The 22,430-nt window shown below is 38.2% G+C and overlaps 1 protein-coding gene and 1 long non-coding RNA gene across 2 annotated transcripts in view; one reads left to right on the forward strand and one right to left on the reverse strand.

Moving 5' to 3' along the window:
• Positions 1 to 22,430, reverse strand: part of KCNK13 (potassium two pore domain channel subfamily K member 13) — a 51,407-nt gene that overhangs the window by 23,244 nt on the left and 5,733 nt on the right. The window lies entirely within an intron of this gene.
• LOC120754199 (uncharacterized) lies at positions 16,566 to 20,432 on the forward strand. The gene is made up of 3 exons (XR_005701341.2): positions 16,566 to 16,661; positions 18,889 to 18,984; positions 20,153 to 20,432. It is a non-coding gene; the product is annotated as an uncharacterized LOC120754199 (long non-coding RNA).

Consider the following 22,430-nt stretch of genomic DNA (forward strand, 5'->3'; position numbering starts at 1 on the left):
TTTTTCTTAAAAATTTATCTTTTCTCTCGACTTTGTATGTCACTTGAAGCAAGAAAGACAAAGAATAAACTTGACCAAGGGAGAGAACCTGGGCCTCTCTAACATATTTCAGGTGTCCTATTAAAGAAAAAAAGAAGACAAAGTGGCAAAAACCAAGCAATGAAGCAGGATATTAAAGGCAGTCTGTCATAACAAATGTTTCAGTGCCCCCACATTACTTACTCCCAAACCAGGTGAGGTATAGAATTTCCAAAATATTTCCTAATAATTTTAAACCTGTATAGGGTAACTTAAAAATCCATGCCATTGGGTTAAGTGTACAAACCCCCCTGCATCTGGAGTAAAATCTTGGCTTGGTTGAACTCAATGGCAAAGAATCACTTTGAAAACTGCAGAAGCTGATGAAATGATGATTCACAAGGCTTTCACACTGGTATTTGCTTTTACTTTTCAATGCAAATATTATATTCCACTGGAATGGAAATGGAATGTATATTGCATTGTGATTAAACTGACTCTCACTGCAGTTGTATTAGATTATTATGCGTTTGCCTAATTTGGCAGATGTTCAGAACTAAGACATAGGAGAACTAAAGTCTATCCGCTAGTAGCAAAACTTTGACTCCCTTTTCTTTTAACAACTTACAGCACTAATTCCTTGACTAAACAGATGTACCAGGAGTATAAAACCAGCACTTCTCAGGAAAGCATATTAAAGTACTAAAAGCAACAAAAACACTGCATCTCACAGCATCTAACAAACTGATCCCATTGGCACAAGGCATCTGCATGGCTGACCCTAACTGACTTCCCATGGACAAGTTACTCTACATGTGACTGCACGTACACTTCCAGAGTTAAAGCTGCCCTATGCTGCTGCTGTGGGGGCACAGAGGATGTACTGCAAAAGGCCACGAACAGCGACAGCCTCACATCTTCCTGGCCTTTCCCACATTTCCAACCTCCCTAACGTGGCAGCATGTTAACCATGCAGCCTGCTCTAGGTTTGTTGGCTGCTTTCAGTGGTTGCCCCCACCCTTGTGTGCTGTTCCCCATGTTAGCACCACCTAAGTAATTCTGCACTTCCCAAAGAGGCCCAGGACTGACGGTCAGACACTGCCTGCTACACAGTACAAGGCAACACGCTCAGCATGGGGGCCCCGCGGCACCGGCTGGAAAAGATCGTAAATGGCATGATATAAAAGCAAAAGCATGTTTTCAGAATTACGTTCACTTCACCACTCCAGTGTTACTGTTTGGTTTCCCAGGGAATATAGATATGGCATTATGGTGTTTGCACGCCCAACATGGTGCTTCCCACCTCCGAAAATAACCAGGTAACTAGCCTTCGTAAAAGGGAAGGACTGCTGCCAGTTGCCTAAAAGACAGTATGTCTATATCAATTAGAGAGGAGTTTAGTCCCTAGAGCATAGCTATTTACACAGCTTATAAAATGATTAACTCTATTTGTATATATTCTCATCCGTCGTGCACAGATGCTCACAGAAGAAAACTTTACACAAGCCAGAGTTTGTCTATACCATGTCACTTTTTCTTATGCCTTTGTAGCTCCATTATAAAAAATCTGTTTACACTGGGGAGCACAGTGATGAGTCAGACATCAAGAAAATTTAGTGACATATAAATATGTTGTCAACAACAGGTGTAAAACTTTGCAGAAATGACTCAATATCTAGAAAAACAAATATTATCTCATAAGGCTGACAAAAATTGGAGGAAAACACCAAAATCCCCACATCATTTCAACAGCCTAGTTGAGTAATAAGCTACGTAGTATTTCAGCTACATTACTTTTATATTACATAGAAAAATATGAAAATATTTAATATTCTGAAAGCTACATATTGGACATATCTTTTCTGTTAAAATAGAGTTACATGGTATTTAAAGTAGGATTCTTATTATTTTAAAATTTCTAACTAAATGGAATTATTAAATTGGCTAAAATGTAACATGCAGAAGGATCTGCATAACATCTAACAAAATATCCCTCACTGATTCATAATATAATCAAAAATATTTTCCTGTGCAAGAACTGCATCTTACTAGAAGAGATGTTACATAGGTGCCTCTTCTGCTAATGGCTGAGCATGTCAGTTCTCTCAGCGTCTGCAATTGTAGTCCAGCTCACACTCTGCTTGGCACAATAAAAACTCATAAGGAAATAATAGGAAAATATTCACAAAAATTTTAATTGACTTGCACATAACCTAACAGACAATCCACGTAGCTGGGACACTTAACACTAAGCATCCTCTAGATCACTGCTGATTCAAAACCATAATCTGATATCTAATGATTAATAAAATTTCCGGGTTTTTTCCCTGATATTTATCTTACACTTTTTCTTGCTTAATATTAGCCCATTACTATTAATCATACTTTTTCATGTTAACTAAATCCACTCCTCCCATAAGGTTATGTTTTCAAATACCTGTAGATTGTCACCAGTTTATCTTGTACTATCAAATATTTACAGGATGTTACATAATGGACTCTTACCATGCAGTTAGTATTTGCCTTTTTTAAATCCTGTCATCTATTCACACCTTGACCTGCTGGAAATCAGTGTAGCTCTCCCTTAAGCTCTCTTTATTTGCTAACAACTTTGTTTCCAATAGGAAAATAAACCATAGTAAAAAACTCAGTGTGTTTACCCAGATGCAGTTGTGAGAAAGCACTTCAGGGCCCCAAAAGCCTCCTCCACTTTGGCCAGGTGTGAGGAACTGGGGCTGGTCGAGGCGGGGAGCTGCCCCAGCTCATTGCCCACTCTCTGGCACCATTTGTCTGTCCTCTGCCTGCCTCCAGACAGGGATGGTGGCAGATGATCTGTTTGCTCCACTGCCAAACCCTGTGCAGCTCTCTGGAATCCAAACAAGCTTCTAGGAGGCTTCAAGAGGCATCAACTCGAGGGTTTTCTAGAGAGGCTCTGTGCTAGAGGCAGTACAAGAGCTGGCTCTACCTCGCTACCTAAATGAGGGAGGCAGAGCTCTGACAGCAGCCATCTGCAGAGCAAGGAGAAGGACATCTTTCCTCTAGTTCCTCGTCACCTTCACAAAACTCAGTGAACTGACTAAGCAATAACTGAGTTTTCTATTTTCTAGAAGTACAGTGGAAATACATAACTTGACTTGCAAAAAACCAATTGTATTTTCCTTGTCCCTAAAGCATTTATCTTAAGGACATGCCATTAGTGCTTCTAGTGATTGTGACTCAGAGAGGGAAGGGAACTACTGGGCTCTATTTTAAAGAAAATGCTTTCTTAGAAAAGTGTGGGCTTATTTTTAAAATCTGTAAAAGTCACTTTGATTCCTTAGAGTTCTTTCAAAATTACTGGAATGTGTGATGTATCCAAATCTACAATTGCATGAAGATATTTGTTAGGAAACTCATGCTTAATAAATACTGTTATTTGCTCTAAAACTCAATTTCCATGGATGTTCATGTTCTGAACAATGGTTTATTAGAGTTAACTCAGGACAGCTCTAATGAGCACTTAGGAGAAAAGTCAGTATGTAGGCCCCTGTTAAAGCTTGTGCTGACTCTCCAAAATCCAGTTTCAGTGGTAAACAGCAGTAAATTTATCCCTCCAAATATCCTGTGTTATAGATCAAATGGAATTTTTTTCAGTTTTTTTTTTTTTTTTCTGATGAAGACAGACTGAATTAAAACTTTATTTCTAAGCATTATTCCAAACCACCATTCATATTTATGTGCTACAATGACTAACAAGGGCTACTTAGACTGTGGCCTTTCTGATTTCATTATATATTCTGGCCATGGGCAAAATTAAAAGGCATACCAAATGCAAAAAATGGCAATAATACAAAGTACAGAGAGGCTGAGTTAATTTTATCACTAGTAATTTTGCTGTTACTATGGCAAGTGTGAAAGCATTCCCATTATTTAAGGCAGGATTTTGCAGTGCTACAAGTCCTCATCTCTGAGATACATAAACCTTTTATTTTCATATATTAATCACTTCTGCTATCCACCTTTGACTTTTCCCTTGTAGAAAAACATTGCCAGCCCATAGCCTCAACATTTGCAGCTTTCAAGACAGTTTCAACACAGCTTATGGATTTGATTCTGTCTAAAACTGCATTTATAAACTGGCTCTGCTCCTGATTTTATCCTTGGCCTCCCTGAAAAAGCAAAATTTATCAGACCTTGGGGTAAAAAAAAGAAAAAAATACATGGAATAAGCAGCATAAACTACAATAAAAAACTTTTAATGCATCAGTGTATGTATGTCTCTTAACTAGCAAATGATTTCGTCAGCAAACTATGCCAAGGTGTTCCCTAAGAGTTTAAGTCAAACTCCATGCTTTGTCTTCCAGGAGAAGAATCACAAACTACTTTCTCCCTAATTTTCTGGTGCAGTGGACAACTTCACACTCTTTCTGTCTATCTATTGTCTTTAGTCTCCAAGTGATTAAGTGGCTAATCCCTAAAAAGCAAGCAGCAAAGCCATTACAACAGGTAAGGAGCAAACCTCCCAATGCCCCGATTTGTCTTACCTGTTGTTTAAGGGCATGCTGTGAAAAAAATGCTTCATTCTTGCAGGGGAAGACATGGGACAACCTCATGAGGGTGAGAACTTTTCTCCTGATTTCTTTTCATCCTGGCAGAATATCACAAATGATTTCTATTTGTTAGAGAGCTCCTTAGGAAAGCAGGGAAAAGTAACACCAGCAGACCATTCATCCTACTGCGGTAAAGGCTGGGGGCTCAAATCAACAGCATTTATGCATGTTTCAAAACATGAAGAATGTGTATATAACAGCTACCTGTTCACCCCTCACAAATACATCATAAACACCAGATACACATACATATGTATACTATCTTATGTATCTCTTACATATTGTGCCTTAAAATCATACAAGCCTTTTACTCCTGCTACATTTCTGTAAGGCCAGGAGGCAGTGAGTGCTTCTCCTCATGCTGAGACATTATGCCAGTGTTTCTTCTATTCATGCATGGCTGCTGTGGGAGTGGGATGTAAAGATCCCACAGCATTTAAAGGGTGTGGGGAAGTCCTCTGCCCTACCCATAACCCCACCTTCCTGTCTGCCAAGGCACTCATCGCTTTCACTCTGAGAAGGGTATGCCCCAAATATCACCGTAGTATGAGATGAAATTTGGAAATACAGGAAGATCTGCAGGAAAACATCACTTCAGAGATAACTAATTTTCTGCTACTGCTGGCAAATAATTTCTGACTTATATAAACAGAAACTCAAAGGTGACTGAAATTCAGATTATAGCATAGTCCACTTTAATTTTAATGTTCAAGACCATCTGTAACAAATTGACGGCAACATCTTGGCAGTCACATCTGCTTAAGTGTGAGAATTAATTTTAGGGTTTAGTCTCTTGCACTGAGATAATCAAGTCCATATAGTCCAAATGGGAAATTTTATTCTAATTTTCTACTTAAAATACCTTTATAAGGGAGGCATCTTTGCAAGATGACACTGTGTGCAGTATTGTAAAGACCTCAATCAAGTCACCCCTTTGAGCACTATTTGGCAAGTGTAGCTTGCTGATTTCTTGGCACGTTTCCCATTCTAAAGCACTGAGCCAATGTTAAGATATTTCAGAACTAAATACAAATCACCACAACTAACACAACTGGATTCATCAACATGAAAATATTAAATTAACCATTTCTTAAATGCATTTCTTTCCTTCCAGATTCATGTTTATTTTTAAGAACAAAGCACCACTTCTCAAGGAATATATCCAGTAATGCAGAGTTTGGGATAAAGAAAAAAATACATAATCCAAACTCATGTAGGTGAGAAACTGAGATATTTTCTTTTCTCCTTACCTATCCTAAGCTGACTAGCAAGAAATAAAAGTGTCGCTGAGTTCTCAAATTCAGGACTTCTAGGTGTAGGTAATTACCATCAGGCTCTAATCTAAGAAAATAGACTCCTGACTCGAAACACACTTAGCTCCCAGCAACAATCAGTGGCACTGCCTCTGTAAGAGAGGAACTAAAATCGCCATTAACAGCAAATTTCCTATCCCAATGTGCTAAGCAAAAACATTACCATTGTAAAAGGTGCAATCACCATTTTTTCCCTAATGGCAGAGCAACTAATTTCATTGCAATATGGCTCCTGATGTGAAGACAGAGGTCTTAGGATGATTTGCATTTCAATATGGAAACAAGAACCTGAGAGCTGCAAACTCAGCTTCATATGCTCATATTATTAGCACTGCATTAGCAGCGATCTTTTCCTAGCAACTGACAAAATTACAAGGACAGCAGGCTTTCATGCCTATGCCTGCAATACTGCTCTTTCTAGTTGGTATGTTATGTTGGTTCTAAATGGTGGTTCCATATTTTTAAAACTATAAATACCTAGGTGAATTGGTGTCTTTTTTTCCATTCTTTACATTTCAGGGTTTATTATTTGTCCTGGATTTTCCCTACTGGGTACTGAAAGCTCTGATAATTTACGAGCCTGAGGTTTATACTGGGGGATGGAAGAGTGAAAATCTCCCTCCCAGAATTTCTCTCAACCGACTCAAAGGCTGCTTTCTCCGGTAACTCTTTTCTCGCAACTGCTGAGGAAGATCCATCGTGCCCTTTTCATTAAATGTGATCATGAGCAATGTATAAGAGTGAAAGATGATTCACTGGATTGTATGGAGGAGAGAAACACAGCTGTTCCATTTTCACACAGCAAGGTTTGTCATAGTTGCATAACAATGAGGAGAAATGGAACATTTCAGCAGAAAAAAGGATGAAGATAACAATAAGAATGCCATATACCAATATGGCATTCTTATTTCCAAAAATTTCCAAAAATGAAAGTAAGTCATTGTTATAAAAGATTTCAGTTTTGTCTTACCAATTTCCTCTTCCAGCTTAGAAGCTGTTTAAGTTTTAATCCAAGTATCTGTGAATATCCAGTCTACATCCTTCCTTCTTATTCTTTATATTCTAGTGTATTTAGATGATTATTATTTACAATGCAAAAACATTTTTAGACAGAGATCATGGTTTCCCTGCCTAATCCTGTCATGAGAAGCCCTCTATAATTCTGCTGAACCTATATGTGTACATTTACATACTACATCTGAATAAAAAACTATTCTTTTCATGCCTAGCTTTGTATTAAAAAAAGCAGTTACATCCACAAACATGTTGTGAAGCTCAAAGTTTTCAGAAATATAAAGAAAAGCTTGGCATAGGAAAATCCAGTACTGATGGCACCTTAAAAAAAAGCCTATCTGTAGTATTACTTGGGCTTTGCAATAAAATGGAGCATATGTGCCCACTTGTCCCCATCTCTCTGATTATCTGTCACTCACACTCTGCTTCAGTAATTTTTGGAGTTGTTGATCAGTATCTGTCAAATCTCCAAGATAATTATGATCCTACACATTTTCTGACAATATGAGTTTAGGTGGCAGACAGAGATACTAATTCATGTCATTCCAAAACAAGAGCAGTCTGATAAAACTTCTATTTTTGACAGAGATCAGCATATTCACATTGCCTAGCATTTAGCAATGTAACTTCATAAGACCCAGCATGTGCTGACTTTTGTGAAATGAAGGGGATCAGAAGATACTTAACAGTTTCTGTAGAGTGGGTTGGCTGAAGGAATGAAAGGAATAAATCAAAGGAAACTCAGTTCAAGTAAAAATTAAACATAAAAAGAAATCTGATTGAACTGATACAATCTAAATCAAGTTTCAGTAGATCCTCACAAACATCACGCCATTTGGGATCTTAACACATCCACAGTCCAGATGAAACATAAGTTACAACCCTGCTTTCTTTCCTGAGGTTATTACCAGATGTGCGAGTGCATCAAGTACAGATAAAACTAAAATCACCCCTAAAATCAGCTCCTCTACATAGACCTGACACTCATCACTGATCTCTGTATGACTTCGATCAAGTACACACATTTTGATGTTCAATAGAGGGTATTATTCTTGCATTTTGATTGCTTAACACAGAAGTCAGCTATGTTGTGTATATGGTTTCTACATGAAAACATCCTATCTGAAAACAGGAAAATCTCACATCAAGTACTGATAAATTTGAGGAAAAAATTTGTAGGTTCGGTTAATTTTTTCCATTATTTTCCTTTTTTGTGTAGGTGTGTAAATAAATGCAGGTCTACAGCATGACGGGTCAAATACCCATTCACACAGAGGTGTCACGATAGCCTGGGCAGCCCTTCTCTGTAGCTTCAACAAGGAAGCAATCTGTAAGATTAGAAATCTTCATTTCTAAGATGCTGATGCACTGAAAATAGTAGTTCCTGCCCAAGACGAAGCCAATCACAGCCCTGCACCTGCAGATCACCATGGTTTGTAAGCATGGTGGCCTTGGCACTTTGGCTCCTGGTGGCACGTTCAGGCACCCTTGGCAGCGCGCTGCCTTGTGACCTAAGGGCCCAAAGGCTCCCAGTTTAGGCTTCACACTTCAGGCACAGAGTTTGATGAATGACCGTGACACTCTTATTGCCATGGTTCATTATGTTATGTCACAGGGGACAATGATGGTTTTTCCAACAAAATGCTCTTAATGAAACTAAACTGGTATCAGTTACAATCCAGAAAGGTTCAAAGGAGATAATAATCTCTCAAATGCTGCAGGGTTATTATTTTAATTGCTAATTTGAGCATGTTTTGACAGTAATCACTGAACCCTGTGATGATCCCAGAGGTGCCCATGGTGCTGCTATAAGAAGTTTTGGCAGATTTTGCAGTCCTCAGATCAACACTAGGAGGATTTACTCAAGAGCATGTACTGGGGTTTTTCCTTTACTTCACAGAGAACTTCAAGCCTATATATTTTTGTCATAATACTTTGAAAATTTTAAATGTAAAATTAAATGGACACTAAAGACTTGAAATCTAATAAATCTAAAAAATAGCTACTTTTTTCTCCTGAGATTGAGGTTTTACAGAACACTTCACTTCCTCTACTGTTTCACCTTGCTGTAAAAAATGCCAGTATGAAGAAAATGAACAATACTTCATTGTCCTGTGAAGAAATTAATGGAGAAAAAAAGGCAAAAAAGAAATTTTAACTAGAAATTTATGTTTTGTGTGTAACTGCAGAAGGAAAAATTAGAACTCATTTCTGAAGAGACCTGTTTATATATTTTACTTAGCCCAAGTAAGACAACAAGAAGTTCTGTTACTTCAGGGCCATTATTAAGGATGCATAAGATTAAGCATTTGCATAAATTTGATGAGTATTTCAGATTGTATTACATTTTTCCTCCACAAAGTACCCAAAGTGCCTATATATCAGCTGCTGTGAATAAGCTACAGTCATTCAGCTAGACTATCCAAATCTTGCATGCTAGGAGTTATGTAGAGAGATGTAAAAACTCTCTTTGTATCCTTGACTTATATTTGTTGACTTTACTAGGCACTAGCAATTATGGATTCTGTTCAAAGTCACTAGTGGTGTATTTTATTGTATTGCAAGGACTGAAATAAACAAACACTTGGAAAGTCAGAAGCTTCAGCTCTGAGTCCTACTTGGCCACAGGGAGCCTTGAAGCATTGCTTTCATTCAGTACCTAAACCAACCAACTTGAACACAAGGCCAGGACTGAGCCTTTTCTGGTCCTTCTTAGGGAACCTGAGCCATGGTGCCAACTTAACAGGAGGACACATGAAGCATGGACATAGAGCTGCCAGGGAAGGTAATTATTGTGTTGCCTTCTCTTTCATTTTACCAGTATAGCAAAGTTCTGACACTGACTGTAACCACTTACAATTGCTAGTAAGCGGTCATTTTCATCCTTGCTCTAGGAAAATTAGGTTATTTACACGAATCTGCTTCTGGAAAAACCATTCCTGTCGGCCCCCTAGCTTATTCCAAAAGACAGCTGGCTCAGGTAAAAAGCCTGAGGGAGCTTCTCCAGAACTCTGTCCTAGAAAAGCACTCTTCAGGGAAGCCAAGATACAGTTCAAAACAGCCTGAAACCCTCAGTCATGACTGTGTTGTCATCAGGGGCAAGGTAATGCTCAGGAAAAATGAACAAGTAAACAAAGAGGGGGAAAAAAGGAAGACTGACACAACAACCACACAAAGTCTGTGATTGTTGAAAGCAATTTCATATTAAGTGGAAAAAACATTCATAGCAGTGTCTGTTGAACTTCTGCTGACTTCAGACCCCAGAGCTTTACTGAGTCCTGAAACTAAAAACAAGACCAGGTAGGCTGAGAGGGATATGTTTCTCTGAACAAACTAATGGCAACACAACATTCTCCTTTTTAGAAATCAATTTCTGAAATTAAAAACCCTACTGCTATTGCTGCTATTTGACACAAACTGAATTTCATTATTTTAGAAAACAAAACCTAACCAGTTTGTGTTTTTTTCTGAGTCTGTTCCTATGTCTGAGACTCTTTTTGTTCTACATTGCTTTGTTTTGTGGTGTCTTGCATAGATTTACTTTTTTGGATTTCCTCTGAAAGGGCAAGTGCTTGAGACATGGCCGTAAAATCAGTAGTCATATGCTTCAAAAGTATTTGTCGTTCTTTTGATATGGCTGTTGTTCCCAGTACTTAAAAGATGTCTTTGATGTAATTGAAGCTTTTACTCTTCTCTATCTATAGGGCTTTTGTTCACCTCCTAATTATGAAGTAATGACAACCAATTACATTTACATCTAACACAAAGCATATTGTTAAAGTTTGTCATTACCACTTTCCTTTCTTGTATGCTACCACAATGTTGTAACCTTAACATTTTCTGCCTCATTGCTGCTGGGAGCATTAATCAGTAAAGTTATTTACTCCATTTTAACATTCTTATTAACTGTCAATTATACATGAAGAGATTAAATGTCTGTATAACTCATGACTTTCATGATGCTTCTTTCAAGCCAAGTAATTTCTTCCATTTTAATATTTTTATTAACTAATATTTTTATTATTATATATGAAGAGATGAAATGTCTGCATAACTCATGACTCCCAGGATGCTTCTTACAAGCCAAGTTTACAAAATACTTAAATGTATCAGAATTCTATTGTTTTGCTTTGGACAAAGCCTCAGTAAAGCTATGGAAAGGAGCTACACACCTCTCTGCAGATCTACATGAATGTTTTATCACTGGTTTGAATTATCTGAGTTAGAGCTCTGCAAGAGCACAAGCCTCAGAAACAGTGGGGAAGGCTGGCTTCACTTTCTTATATTTATATTGATTAGCACTGTTGGGTTTTTTTTGCCAAGGAGAATTTGAATTTGGTTCTGTATTTAAGGCAGAGGTTTCTGACATTTTCTATGTAACGAAAAGCTTGTTTGCTTTCTCTGGATTTAAGTAGGATTCTGTTGGCCACCATAGATAACTTCACCAGGCAGAACAAACTGACTTTTTACCAAGTCCCATAGTAGTGAACATGAAGAAAAGCCCATGATGCCAGTGGCTTGATTAATTTCTAATTTTAAAAATAAAGCATCTTTGAAAAATGAAAAACAATAAGAGAACAAAGAAAGAAAGTTACTTCTATTAGAATTGTTTCTGTGTAGTAGAATAAACTAGGAATTTTCTAACAAAACATTTTTTCATGGAATATAACAAAGCTTCAAAGCCAAGCAATTCACAGAAACATTTTGGTTTTGACATATTTGTCCCAAAACAGAAACAGGATTCTGACAATTGAGCAGCCATCATCCTTAGTTGTCTGCTAAAGAGCCCTGGTTTTCTTGCATGTGGCTTAGGGACAGCCCCGGTCTGCGGCTTGTCCAGTCACAAGTAACTCATAACCACGACACGAGTTTGTCACAGAGGTTCATGACAACCCAACTGTGCTGGCAGTTCTCAGACACACAGCACTTCTCAGGCTCCCTTTGGCACAGGGAGAAACTACCCTTTTTCTAGGAAAATGTCCCCAACTGTCCCAATACCAGAAAGGTTCCAGAAACCATGCTCTTTTTTAGATTCAGCAAGTTAAGTCCGTGGAGCACTCAGCAGAATCCCTGGAATTACATATCCCTCTGCTCCATGCTGCTTTGAAAAATGAGGAAAACCATATATACCTGCAGATAATTTTTGTGTATGATCTGTAGAAACTTCTGGAGTCTCTGTGTGAATGGTATCTTGAGCCTGAACTAGCTCCATGAGGTCACCTGCTCCCTGTGACTCCTTTGAAGACACAAACTGTCTTCATTGCAAACTATTGCAAACTGTCCTGTGGCACTCTGAGCACCAACATTGTGTCCTGGAACAGCTGCAGAATCAAGGACTTCACTGGGCCAGTTACCAATTATCAGCCCGCTCCTTGCTCAGTAACTTGAGTGTGTGCTTTGTAAACAGTTCTGCCAAGAAACACTTCCATTTGATACCTTGGTCTGTATTATGCAGTAGCACCTCAGAAATGAAGTCACAGATATTCTGCAGGTAATTTACCATTGATGGGTAGACAAAAGGATGACAAGATTTTTGGATTTACAAGAGATAAAAAGTAAAATTCTTTATTCCAGGTCAGAATATTAAATTCAGCTGGTGTCAGGAGGAGATTGCCCCATAATACCCACCTCTTTGTAGCTGGTTACCTGCATCCATGATTTTGGCATTTTAGTGGAATAAAGTGGGCCCTGGCCCACTAGGCATTACATGGAAAATAAGACTTGCAGAACAGAACTAAAGAACAAGGAAGAAAATATTTTTGCCAAAACCAAGTACTTCTTCAGCTACAAGAGGCATAATCCTGAGGCAGTGGGGGAATAGTGTGCTGCATACCGAGAGCCAGTAAGACAGATCTCATATCCCTGATTACAGAGGGCTCTTACAGAGACAGTATTAGATAAATGCCTCTATATACTGCTTTGCTGAGAGCAGCTTCCTTCTCACAAATCCCAGGCATCAATCAAGGCATGAGGGTTCTGTTTTTCCAGTTACACAGTTTGGGCACAGCTCCAGTTAGTAGACAGGACAAAACAGCAGAAGGTGAGGAGAGAGAAAGGCAACTGCATTTCCAACCAAGATGTTATTTAATATGAAAGGTAAATAAATGATGTGATTTTAATGCTTCAGCCCAATCAGTCTCTCCCACTGTGGATACTCATTGTTTTCCTGTAAATTCATAGCACTTTACATTTATTCCTTTCTTCCACAGCCATTTTACCTTACCACTTAGTCACCCAACCTTTCTAATGGCATAGCAAGGCAAAATCTGGCTTCTGACCACAGAACCTCCTCACAGCAGAGAGCTGTACCTCAGACACTGGCTTGCACTTGGAGCACTCCTGAGAGTGCTTATGGAAGTCAGAGCAGAACTTCTGCTCACCCATATTTCTTGCTTTCATTTCTCTTTATGCTGATAAAATGCTAATTATCTGTCAACTCAAAAATATCTCAAACTAATACTTAAATGTATTTTGCCCTTTTTTTTTTTAAAATTACTCATTATGTCAGGAGTTGACATGATTTTGTCAGGATTGCAAACACTTGCCACTGCTCCCCTTTTAATCTGCTGGGGAGGTAATTCTAGGTATGAGACTATTGTTAATCTGCTGGGGAGGTAATTCTAGGTATGAGACTATTGTAACTCGCAGCTCCAGCAGCAAATAAACACAGAAAAATGAGCTGGTATTTTTGTATGTTTTTGAGATGCTAGATTTAGACTACTCCCTGTTACTTTGTTCTTGTGAAACACGTTCTGTCATGGAAAAAAATTATCTGTTTGTAATTAAAGTGCTGCTGATATTGGCCAGGAAAAGAAAAAAATACGAAGAAACACTACTTCAAGTAATTTATTCAATCCAACTTACCCTAGTATGGACAGTTACACCCCAGATGGTCAGAGAGATTGCTTTACTGCAAGGGAATTTTCTCCTGAGCAGCTGAGTGGGGTGTGGGTATGAGTGTGTATGGGTGTGTGTGAATGACAGCAGGATCACCTCAGGGACCCCACTGAATCAGAGCAGTTTTGAATTCCAGCTAGGATTGCACAAGAGACTGACAAAGGATGACCCAAAAGTATGCAGAATCAGTGAGAGTCAACACACTTGTGCCCTTTCTTCATCAGCTTTGGTGACTGCTTAAACACCAATCTGGCTGTCTCAGAATAAAGTGACTCCTTAGACTGGAGGAAAATTTTCTGCCATAAGATAGATCCTACCAGTGGCACTCATGGTGTAGTGTAGCAATGTGAGCTGTATCTCTGCAACAAGGATTGTGCAGAAACTGCATAATTTTCTACATCCTTAGGAAGGTTCCCGACATGTTTGGGCCAGCACAGAAGAAGGTTCTGAACAGGAATTCCAAGCTGAAGCTGACACAAGAGGGAAATGATATATACAGAATGATCACTTTCATCCTAAATATATGTTCCTGCATCACAATTGTTCAAGACATTCTTACAACAGCCATAGGATGGGTCTCTCCCCTATCCGTACATACACATGAAGTTTTAAGTTCAGAGCTCTTGTTTACAATATAATCTCAATGCCAATTTTAAGCCTTTGCCACAATTAAAGAAAACATGAACTGCACCTACTCCAAGTGATGATATGTTCTGAAAATGCTCTAAGGGATTAAAATGCTCCCCACTGAATAGTGAGAACAGGCATTTCCTGCGTGAAATAAATGAACAGACATCATTAACAAATGGATCCTTTCATTATGTTAAAGGTCTTTTCCTCCTTAGGAAGCTAGCACCAAAGCCTCAAGCTCAAGGTCATTAATAAACAAATTAAATGTTGTAGGAGCCAGCACCTGTGCAATGCCCTAATGGTTATGTGTAAGGCACAAAATCTATCTTAGGACTGATTACAGAATCACAGAATCATTCTGGTTGGAAAATGATCAAGTCGAATCGTTAACCAAACACTGCCAAGGGCACCACTAAACCTTTAAAGCAAGTAGTCCAGGAATACACAAGGCAGAAGGTTTTGGAGCATAGCTTCATCGTTGGAAGGCCACATGCTCTTTATCCAGGCCTATGTCTTCAAAATATCTGAAGCACCTGTGAATGAGGGACAAAGTCATTTAACCTGGACAATATTCAGTGGCACTAAAAGACAGCAGTTTGAGCAAGGTGTAGTGAGTATCGGTGCTGCTGCTGCAGTTCAGCAGCTGACTCTTATCTTGTGATCCTCATCCTTAACACCTGTCTGCCCACTGCCCCATTACAGGGAGGTCCTTTTTTTCTGCAGTTGCCTTGATCTACTGGTTCTTCTCTCCTTATTTCTGCCAGCTTGCTGCCCAGGCATCTGCTTTAAAAGAGTGATGATATTCAGATGACTGCAGCTCTGCCTTTAAAGTGGACCAAAGACTGAATGTAGGATTCACATATTCATTTATGATGGCATATTTAGGTTGACGAGCCTCAGTGATAATGGGAAAGAACTTTAGGAAGAGCAAATACATGAACTAGTATTAATGGATTATATTGGACTTTTTTTATTTAATGGGAACCAAATTAAAAGTGGAAGTTTGTTATCAAACATGACTGTAAAATCACCTAGTAAACAAAGAAGATCTGTGTGTATTTTGAGTCATACTAATGTTTTCTTCAGGATGAGAAGGCTCTTCAGACAGGTTGTATGAAGCAGTATTTATCCCTTTGCATGCTGGTAAAATTAAAAAAAAATCTTAAAATTATATGCAATAACCTCAGTGCAACAATGTTCCAAGATAAGACATAGACTCAAAGAATAAATAAAATCTTACATCCAAACTCAGTATTTTGTCCTTGATTTGAGTAGTGAGACACTTTACAATCTGTATAGAAGTACAATGCAATAGATGGCTTTTAAAGTGATTGAAAACTCACCCACTTTGTTATTTACAAGCTCAATTTTAAACACATCAGGAAAATCAAAAGTTTCTACAATTAAACCTCATGCAGTTAATTTCTTTTTCCAGTACTCTCCTAAATCAGCTCTTGTAGCAGGAGATAACTCATCCTAGGGGAGCAATAGAGAAAAAACACCCCTAGTAGGAATATTTCTCCTTATGAAAGGACAATTTGCAAAGCATTTTTTAATGCAGCTTCAGCTGCATAAATTACAAAATATTTAGTATTTTGTTATGATAATACTATTACTTGCTATCTTCTATTGTTCTGCTCTTTCAGATTCCAGACAAAGAAATTGGAAGGAACAAATGCAGGCATGTTGAAACTGTCACTAATGGCCCTCAAGAGTAACTAAGAACACCCCTCAGTAAATATTGTATTTCTTTTTGCAATACTTCAGTGCTATAACTTCTTGTCCTGGGTTACAATATAAGATGTGCCCAAAGTATGTATTCTATCACCATCTATGTGAAATGTTGAAACTAAGTTGTGCACCACTGTTTCCCGTGCCCCCTCCCTCCAGACTATCTTCTGTTAATGGCCCATCAATGCCGTCCTGCATGACTCATAGATAACTCCCTCCAGGAGCTATCTCTGTTTAATAGGCAATCAAGGACCCATTACAAAACGGATAAAATTATATCAGTCCATTGTGAGATGCTCCGCCCAGGGGGAGGAGCCAAGCATTCCCACCTGGATATAATCTGGGCCTTGGGACAGCACAGGCAGCCTTACCCACTGGATTCCCAGAGGACAAGAGCTACCAGACCTTTCTGCAGGAACACTGCTTCAACAAGACTGCTTCATCTGGACTGCTACCACCACGGTTTTAGGTTGTATTCTGTCACTCTGTCAGTGATCTTTTGAACCATTGCATGTGTTTTATTTTATTTTATTTTACCTTTTTTTTCTCTCCTATTAATTTTTTTTTTTTTCCTGACTTGGAGTCTCTCGCTGGTTTTGCCTTCAAGCCAGCACACTTCTGAAAGCTGTACACCCTGGGGTGTCAGAGAATAGCCAGAATACAGTATCCAGCAAAAACATGGTGAAGATTCCTTTTATGCACCTTTACCTGGAGGATCAAAATTAAACCATGGGCAAGGCTAAAGTTTTACAGAGGGTGCCAGGACTCTTCTAATGTCGCAGGGTTTTGGTTTACAGCTTGTCTGAAAGGCAGTACCTGCTTCAGGACAAGGATGTTTACATTTGTGGCAAAAGAGGAAGGAATAGTCAGTACTGCTCCCTGGAGCATGCAGATGGTCTTAAGAACCTTCTCACGAAGCCACACCCCAAGCTTGGACCTGCTGACTTGATAAACTAGGACTATTGCAGCCTGACAGGGACGAGGCAGACTCTAGCTCTTTGAGCAGATGAGAATTTCTATTTAAAGCATTTTACATGAAAAATGAAAGGAAGAAGAGCAGCCTGTATAACAAAATTAACTCCTACTTAGAAAAATAAGAGAAACTGGCCGTTACGAAATATTTTTCTTAGAACAAACAGCAAAACAGTGCCAGTGCATAGCACAGAGGGAATGGAAAAGAGATGTGATGTATGATGACTACAAAAGGAAAATATATTAGAAAAAGGACTTATTCTGCAATATGAAAGAAAAGTTGAATATATATATAGTGAAGATTTTACCCTAACAACAGTATCCTATTTATATCTTTATGAAAATAACTTCAGAAAAAATATTTCTGCCTCTAACTGGACTATAATATTTCTTTATTTTCCATGCCATTAATGGGACATGCTGGTTTTGCTCTAAGTTGTTTAAAATTTTTGAGCTTGACTATATAATAAATAAATAACTTTACATGTGTGCATAAGAATACGGAATTCAGTATTGTGCCTGTTTGGTAGGCATTATCCTCTACCAGAGAGAATCAGCGAAGCTCAGCTGCCCCTACAGGCAGGTATGAATGAGAGAATCACTAGCACAGATGTGCATGAGGAACAGTCTATTTTAGCAAGAAGGCTGAACAGCTGTTGCTGTGAAATTCTGACCAATTACTGCAAAGAGACTTGAGGAAAAGTACAAAATGGATCCGAGTACATGCTTAAAATAGGAAACTGGGGTTTTTTAAGTCCGCACCTGCCTTTAGTACTTTTAAACTCAATGTTTTGCTCGCTCTGGAGTTAATTTACAATGCTATATTTTTACACTGAAGGAATGTATACCTTCCACTTCTTTAGTTTTCTAATAACTGATAACTACCAAATTCTCAGCAGAACTACTTTCTATTAAAAACAGTCACATTTAAAATAGGCATATGGGTTCAGTGTGGATAAAATCCCATTTAGGGACTTATTATTATTCTCACTGTGAGAACGAAACCACCTCAAACTCAAAACAGGTTTGAAGTTGCAAAAGCCTGGGCTGTATTTGCAATCGACAGCACCTACTGATATATTGAATTTTTGCTAGTCAAGAAGTCTGAAACACTTCCACAAGCCATATTCTGCCTTCAGGGATGACGGTGTGAAGTCAATGGAACACTGAAGTCTCACGAATGCTATAAAAATCTCCATGTTATAATACTAAATACTTTTCCTGGAAATTTAAATTATAGAATAATATTTCAATATTTAGCTACAAAAGTTCTTTTTAAAAATTTTTAAAATTATTTTTAATATTGAAACAATCCTGGTTTTAAGTATTCTTAATGCGCTGAAAAAGCTTTAATATATGAACTGCTGGTATACCAGTCACCGGAATCTTTAACAGCAGAAACAATTCCACCGGACAAAGGTACTATCCATGAGTAAACATAAATAGTACCAAAGTTTTTATCTTCAGTATTTTATACCCTGACCAAATCATTCTAAAACTCAGTTAAGACAGTCAATGACAGTCAGATAATACTGGGATTTAAGTTTGCAAGCCTTCCCCCAGCATTTTTGATATAATTTAGAACAAATTTCTCTTTGTATATATGGATTAATCCAAGTAAAAAGAATATTTTTTTATTAATAACTATATTATAGTTCATTATTTAAACTGACTAGTTAGTAATCACTTAAGTCAATATAGTCTTTTTTTTTTTTTTTAACCAGCCTCACTATTCTGCATACCCAGACCTTCTTTGTTCACAGAATTCATCCATGGGACAAATTAAGACTGCTCCTGTAACCAGCAAGTAATTTGTTTAAGTAAGTGTTTTTCTTTTCTCCATCCAACTTATCCCACTTCATGGGATGTCTAATCTTCTCAGCCCACAGTAAGTTTTCCTCCAGGAAACAGGAAAACTGTGTCACCACTATAGTCAGAAAGCCCTCTAAGTGCTTTACGCTAAGTGCTGCAGTTCACAGAACTGACCTCCAGCTCAGTGTGCAGCAGGCTGCTCAGGAAACTTCTGGTTGGAAATTTAGAGATACCTTAGAAGTAAGTATTAGGCAGAAGGAGTTGGATTACAGCAGGACTACCAGTTCAAGGGGCGAGGAGGCTTGAGAGTGGCCTGGCTGGGGAATGGATGCATTCTCCAGTTGGCCCATCTGCAGGAAGGCAACATCTCCTGGAGCTTTCCTTGGCCTGGTGTTTGTACGCCCAGTCTGCCAGGGAGATGCAAAGGCCCTGATCTCCCCTTTCTGCCAAGGGCTGCAGTGCAATAGCCTGGGGATGGAATCTCCTTCCCATGTTCACCCAGAGAAATGGCAACATTTCCTGCAGACACACAGGGCTCCTACGTGGTCCCTGCTGCACGTCACCTGAAGGACTACATTCAATTTTCAGCAGTGTTTTGTGCAAAAAATGGACAATAACAGTACTTTCCTCATGCTCTTTGTCTCCAAGTCATACCAGTATATCAAATACAAGCAGAAGGAGGTACAGCTGCTGGAACAGAGCCTTCCAGCAAAGTACTTAACTCCTTGCAGGACCAAGTTCTTCAAAGTAACGTTCTTTTTATTTTTAGCTGGTTTTCTTCATGACTATTTTTCCATCCAAGGTTTTGTTTTGTTTTTGTTTTTTAATTCCAGCAGCAGTAAAGATATTATTATATCTAATTTCACTGCTTTAATTAAGTAAGTACTTTTCAGTCCATGATTTGTTCTATTTTAGGCTGGTTTAAAGTTTATTTAATTTGAGATGTATACCAAGCAAGGTAGCATAATTGAACATCTGAAGGCCTGCTTGATCCTAATATTAAAATTTTGTTTTATTTCCTGAAGGCTTAAAAATATCTACGAAGTTCAGTGTAAATTTGTCAAAAAATTCTTTTTATCTGCACTCTAAAAATACAAGTAAAAACCAGCACAGAACAAGGCTATATGCAGTGTGATTAACACCTTGCTTTTTTATTTTTTTTTTTTTTTTAAATAGGATAACAGGAATAATGAACACATACTATCATGGAACCTGGGGAAAAAAGCTGTGGCAGAGGCAGAAAAAGGTCATCTTGTCCATTGACTGCACAATGAGGGAATTAAGGATTCTGCAAAACTCTTGTGGGGTGTCTGGTTAACCTGAGTGTAAAGGGCTCCAGTGATGAATTCTCTATGTCATTCTTAGGCAGATTGCATATTTGCTTCACTTCATTTAGAAAACTTTTTTTCATATATTGTCTGAATCTTCTTTTTGTGATTTTAGCCTTTTTTTTTGAAATTTCCTCCTGTCTTCATTCCTTTTTTAAAGACTGGCAAAATGTTTGTCACTTTAACTTGCCCGGAATTTCAAATCCTTCTGTGAGTTGCCAAAGTGCTCATTATTGCTTTAGTAGTTTCTTTGCATATTCTAGAATGCAGTTGAATTACCTTAAATGATTTAAAAAGATCTGACAGATTTAGGGATTCTAACCTGCTCTTTTACTTTCCCCTTTCTTACAAGTGTTAATTGTACCACACAACAGTTCAGAATTGACCTTTTCAGAAGACTGATACAGAAAAAGCCATTACACATTTCAGCTTTCTTGGAATCATTTGCTGGAGCAAGAGCTCTTCCTCTTTTCTGTCCAGCACACCAATGTTTTTCTTAGACTTTCCCATCACTATTGTGCTGATGAATCAGTTCACATTACCCATGACACCCCTTGCTAATAGCATAATTTTGTATCTGTTCATTTATTTCCATCTTGTTTCTTTTATTTGTCTTCTCTGAACTAATTTTCTATCCATTTTCTGTACATTTCCTTCTTGTGACAGAAATTAACTTAAAATTTATAGGTTTGTCTTTTACTATAGTTCCTGTCCTCCTTCTATATTTCACATTTAGCCAGCCCTCGAGCCAGCATCATTCATATCTTTTGTCCAGGAAACTGACAGTTGCCCTGAAATAATTTTTCTTTCGTTTTGGTTCCTCTGAGATTCCAAACTGCAGAGCTGTAGTTAAAGTTTTGCCCTTGAAATCCCCTGGTTTTCTGTACTTCTTCCTTTCCCTCTAAAGAATAATGAACTCTGCCACTCCATGGTCATAGAAGTTGCCTTCTACACTTGCTAGGTTAAAGTCAAAGCCAGAAAGTTTTTTTCTTAAGCTGCTTATATGTTTCAAAAACTTTCAAGGAAATTTGTGCTCAGCTCTCAGCATATTCACCTGGAAACAGAGAAATCCCCATATTATAATAAAGTCATGCCCTGGAAAATGCCAGCCCCTCACACAAAACCTAATCCAAATCTTAAGAGAGTGTAACTGATGACATTATTTCCTTTACAGAGTTTGAGTGCTTTTAGCTACTTACTGATCTCGTTTAAATGAGAGAGAGAGAGAGAGAACCTGTGGCAGAGGAGTTACAATCATTACTGCCAGCAGTGGCAGGCTGATTTGCTGCTGCTGCCTGGGTGTCCACCTGTAGATTGATAGGGTGGGATTTATTGCACCAAAATTTCAACACTATTAGTAAAAGTATGAACCTTTGTACTTGACACATCAGCTATTTTATTCCAGTCAGGGAAGAGGCACATTAGAACATATAAATTAATGTGATTTATTTTAGTTATCTTCCATAAAACTGGATGACTGGCATTAACAGAAGTAAGAAAATTTACATGTGAGACCACACCTGGCCTTTCCCCTAACTTTGTGGATTACAACCATATGGCTTAACTTTTATTTTAACCGGTGTCCAAGAGAGAACATGCTAGGCTATCACACACGTACTTTTTTTTAGATCTTGCTTATAAAAGCAAGATTTCCAAGTTGCTTTTATTTTATACTTCCTTTCTGACATGATTTAAGTTTTCTACATTGTTCTGCATGTAGCAGAGACTGGTAACAATCCTATCATTATAACCAATGTTCTCCTTTTCACATTTTCTCTACATTTTTGTTTTATATAGATCTGTCATATATTATAGAAAGCTTTTGATAAAGTTAGAGTAAACCCGCCACTTGAGCATGTCATTCAAAGATGGGCAATGTTCTAGTTTATTAACAGATGCAATCCAAAGATGGTGGCAATTATAATTTCAGAGAGTTGACAACTACATGGTAGTCTCTGTAAGGTAAGTAAATGGCCTCAGTATACCTGCAGCTTCCCTAAAAAGCCTTTTGCTCTCGAGATACCTTTCTTGCTCTGCTTATGGCTCAATGACTAAAGCAGGCCATTGTGAATTATTAGAGCTCTTTGCAGCTTGTGTGCGCCACAATATGAAAAAGACATTAAGCT

This window comes from Hirundo rustica, chromosome 6 (genome assembly GCF_015227805.2).
Source record: "Hirundo rustica isolate bHirRus1 chromosome 6, bHirRus1.pri.v3, whole genome shotgun sequence".
In the NCBI taxonomy this organism is placed as follows: Eukaryota; Metazoa; Chordata; class Aves; order Passeriformes; family Hirundinidae; genus Hirundo; species Hirundo rustica.